Source organism: Penaeus chinensis, chromosome 2 (genome assembly GCF_019202785.1).
Source record: "Penaeus chinensis breed Huanghai No. 1 chromosome 2, ASM1920278v2, whole genome shotgun sequence".
In the NCBI taxonomy this organism is placed as follows: domain Eukaryota; kingdom Metazoa; phylum Arthropoda; class Malacostraca; order Decapoda; family Penaeidae; genus Penaeus; species Penaeus chinensis.
Window position 1 is genome coordinate 28,464,655 of NC_061820.1, and position 5,000 is coordinate 28,469,654.

The following is a 5,000-nucleotide window of genomic DNA, read 5'->3' on the forward strand; positions in this document are numbered from 1 at the left end:
TGAAAGTTGCGCACGCCGTACGTAAACCGAAAGGTAATTTTGCAAATTGCATAAGCCCATACGTCGGTGTTGCTAAAGCCCCGCTTCGCCTTATCGCTCAAAGGAATTTGCCAGTATCCCTTACAAATACCAATTTCTATAAAGAATCTCCCACGATATCACCCAACGCTTCTTCCATGGTCGGCATAGGCTCTGTGTCAAAGAGGCTTACGTCACTGAGAGCTCGGAAATCCACACAAAAGCACACATAAGTCATTAGCAGCCTTAGATTCGGGATCAGAAACTACCATGCAAGCTTGGCACACCTGAGGGTGAAAAGTATTATTTTCACGTCTTTCATATTTCTTCAGCATGTTCACATGATAAAGCTTTATTTTCCCTTTTATTTTTATTTCATAATCTACTCTATTCTCATGCTTCCGTACAACAGAATAGGGACCCTTCCACTGAATAGTTAGTTTATTATGCGAGGTTGGTAACAACACAAGTACTTCACTCCCTTCTTTGCTCGAGCTCTAGCTTTCCTGTCGAAGTAAGTCTTGTACCATTTACTACTCACGTCTGCATGAGCCGATGCTAATTGAGCCGATTGTTCTAATCTAGATCGCAGATCTAATACATATTGATAGGTACTCTTAGCCTCCCCATCAATGTCATCTTTACTACACAAATTATGCAAAACTGATAATGGGCCACGTACCTTACGGCCGTACAGCAACTCCAACGGACTAAATTTAAGCGTATCGTGGGGAATCTCGCGATACGCAAACTAGAAGGATGGTAGGTAACGACACCAGTCATGAGGTCGCTCGCTGCAGAGCTTTTTCAACTTCGCTTTTAGTACTGCGTGAAACCGTTCGACGGTGCCATTGCAACACGCTTGATACGGACTTGTGTAGAATGCTTTGATAGAAGGCAGACGGTACCACGATCAGAAAGAATCTCCTTCGGTATTCCCACACGAGCGAAACTAGTTAACAACGCTTCAGCGACAGTTATAGAATTTATATTTCTCAGAGGAACTGCCTCGGGAAATCTGATGGCCATGTCACTTAAGGTCAACATATACTTGTTGCCTCGGCTAGAGGGCGGGGAGATAAGCCCGCCGATATCAATCGCCACTCGGGAAAACGGCTCGCTTATGACTGGCATCTGAACAATAGGCGCCTTTCGGATCTCGCCCTTAAGGACGGCTTTCTGGCAAGCATGGCAAGAGCGACAGTAGCGTTTGATATCTGCGCCTGTTTCTAGTCAATAGAATTTATGGAAGATTTTTTCTGCAGTCTTTCGATGAGAGAAATGACCTGCCAGTGGGTAATCGTGAGCCCTAGACAAAACTATGGGAACAAATCTACGGGGCACAACCAATTGTTTTTCACCGACTTGGTGTTTGTGTTTACTCTTTACGTAAATTCGGTAAATCAACCCATTCACACGTTCGAACTTTACCGAGCGACTTGTTACAGTGATAGTGGCTTTCCTTATTTCTTTAGAACGAATGTTTTCTAGAGAAGAGCAGGAGGACTGAGCATCCATGAAATCTTGCTTCGAGACGTTCTCAAATTGAAGTTAGGAACAATTAATTTATCAGGACTGACATTTTCCTTCACTTTGGCGTCCCGCGTCGCAACAGCATCAACTCCGCTCCTCTGAGTTTCGGCTGCTTTCGCACTCGACCCCTTGACACCCGGCACCATACCGATGAAGACATCCGTGAACTTGACCGGGGCAACCATGGCGTTAAATCACCCATTCAGGAATTTACTCCTAATCAGATAACGTGCTGTGGGGAATTCGCGCCGCTCCCCCAGGTAGCCACACAGCGCAACCACCTTTCCTCGCTTGACCGAGGCGATTCCTTCACTATAATTGACGAGCAGCCTGAATCAAAAAATACAATTACCGGCTTGCCATACAATGATCCTTCACACGTAATACCGTGATCGTAATTTACGTCAGACTTAAATGCAGCATTTACTCTCTGAGAATTCTTAGATTTGGAGAATTTAAGTTCGGGACAAGAAGGACGTCTGTGACCCGCTTTAGAACAGTGGTGACAAATCACATCCTTAAGGGAAATACTCGGGTCTTTCTTGAAAGCAGCATTGCCTTTAACAAGCGTTTTACGAATTCTCACATCTCTATGGGCGCAACGAAACCTATCCGCTTTTTGGGCCATTTCCACTGTACTAACGAACGTTCGTTCTTTGAGAAAGATGCGTAGGCCAAGAGGGCAATTACTCAACAGCTGGTCGCGTATCAAAAAGTCAAACAACGAGTTATACTCCCTTTCAGCATAACTCATGATTAACCAGTAATCTTAATACTGGGTCACTCTCGTAGTCAACTGAACGTTAGTCTCGTTTTCACCAGCTTTACTTTCTTTAAACTTTTTACGATAGGAGTCTGCGTCAATGTTATACGCCTTCAACAATGCGTCTTTTAACTGACTGTAATCCTTCAAAACATCGTCTGGCAAACTTACTTACATTTACAAGGCCTTAGCTCCCGAAGAGTGAACCGAGATTAACAAGGTAATCATTAGAATCCCATCCTTGCAAACCTGCTAACTTCTAGGTAGGAAATCATCAATATCGTCATTGCCATCGGTGAAGTTAGGCATTCATAATTTAGGGTAATGATCACGACTGCCATTTAGTGAAGGGTTATCGGGTCTTATGCGAGCAAGGGCCAACTCGTGAGCGCGCTGCTTATCAGCCTCGTTCGCTTCATATTCGTGCTGTCTTTCCCATGCCTGAACTGTTAACTCTTCACGCTTCAGATCTCGCTCATTTTAGCTCTCCTCTCGTTCTATGCTTTTCTTCCCTTTCGTTTTGCTCTTTGTATCTTACTTCCTCTTTCAAGACCAAAGCATTTATGTCCGCGCCAGAAAGACCGGCTTCCTTAGCACACTTAAATAACTACTATTAAGTTCAGTGACATATATAAAAATATAAGGAAAATCACTTAAACGAATATGAATTCGATAGACAAGAGATGAACGTGTTATCACGCTATCAGAATTACGAAAATAAATCATCATATAAGCACAAACTTAGAATTTAAATTCTGTTCCAAACTGATTTTATGCAAGCGAAAGAGCTTAAAGAAAACGCCGCACAGGCTATCGCACTACAACGACTAGTTTAACTTAGCGCGGAAACATTGTTAACAGCAATGGTAGGCTTACCCACAAGTTTACAAAGTACAAGCCATCACGGTAAAGATATAAACGTAGTTATCTCTAAACTACCACAGGGGTACACCACAGTCGTAACTGACTGATCTCCCTACATACAGCGAGGAAAATAGAATTACCTAACAAGTGAACACTCGCGACAATGCACGTCGTTAAACGGTAAAAAGGAGGCACGATCGGACTAAATCGACTCTTAATCAGAATATACATATCACAAACAAATACACAGAAAACGTAAACGGTAGGCATTCGTCAGGAGCGCCGTCAGTGAAGTGTTGGTGGACGAAGGAGTGAAGTCTCCCGGCCAAAACTCTCATGCAGCTGAGGTAGGATAGCCTAGATAAAACCAAGGTAGTCACTGGTGGAGCGGGCTACAGCTGCAGCTATCTGTTATACACTCGGCTCAAATAAAGGAATGCGTTCAGGTGTAGAGCTCGGAGTGGAGTGGCAAACCATAGAATGGCAACCACCGACGATGGTTGACATGAAGCTTTGTTGGAGTCGAAGCTGCCATCCGAACGGGTGGAGGCGAACCAAAAGGACACTTACCTCACACACACACCACATACGCACAACACACGGACAATTATATGTGATTGTGTGTATATATGTATGTGCATGTGTGTACGTATACCTGTGTATATACACACGTATGTGTGTATGATATATATATATATATATATATATATATATATATATATATATATATTTATATATATACGCACATATGTATATATATATATATTTATATGTATATACACGCACATATGTGTGTATATATTTATATATATATATATATGTATAAACATTTGCGTGCCTATATTTATATATACACATACATACATATATACATACAAAAACATATGTGTGTGTGTTCGTATATGTAGAACAGTAGATCATTATCATCGTAATAACAGCTATCGTCAACGGGCACGCATAGCCACATCCACCCTTCGCTTTCTGCCACAAGGATCTTGCAAAGCGACCTCTCTTATATCCCGTTTTAGTCCAAAAAGTGGGCCTGACCGGGATTTGAACCCGGGACCTCTCGCACCCAAAGCGAGAATCATACCCCGAGACCATCAGGCCGTCATGCAATTATACAGAAAGGGAAATTATTGAGTTCACTCGCCGCACGCTTACCGGTATCCATGGCTTGCCCAATCCTTCTGAGAAATTTCCATTCCCTTTGGTGAATAATTTTAATATCTTGACTGCGAGCACGGTGGAACTTTTTCACAGCAAAGTCGACCTCTTCCGTAAGTCTCACATCCGTACTCGATGTGTAGTAGTTCCAAACCTGGAATATCCTCACTCTTGGGGTCCCCTGGGGTAGTATTGGAGGTCCATGAGATAAATTCATAATTCCCAGAGGCTCAAATGAAAAATGTTTTATTTCACAATATTAACATTGCAAAAGACCATAATCTTTAGATGTTCTGAAAGGTGAATTAGAAATGTATCATATTTGGAGCATATTGAGATAAGAGTATGCTTGACATTATGCATAAGGTATGCGGAAGGATTCGCTGAGATTTCATATGCACAATATATATACTAGCAGTTGAGTGATGGGTGAAATTTTTCTCTTGAATAAAATACTATCCTTAAATCTTCTGAAATATTTTGAATATTTATTTGTATACACCGTCACTACCTGTTTATCTGTGTATGTCTGTTTTGTATATGTAGAAATGCACATAAGACGCGCAACCATGTATATTTTTGTGTATATACACATATATCTAAAGACACATTAAATATATAGACATGCATATATATGCATATATGAATATACACA

The 5,000-nt window shown here is 41.7% G+C and overlaps 1 non-coding gene across 1 annotated transcript; it reads right to left on the reverse strand.

The window, feature by feature from the left end:
* Positions 1 to 4,216: 4,216 nt before the first annotated feature.
* Positions 4,217 to 4,288, reverse strand: Trnap-ugg. Its single transcript has one exon. It is a non-coding gene; the product is annotated as a tRNA-Pro (tRNA).
* Positions 4,289 to 5,000: the final 712 nt, after the last annotated feature.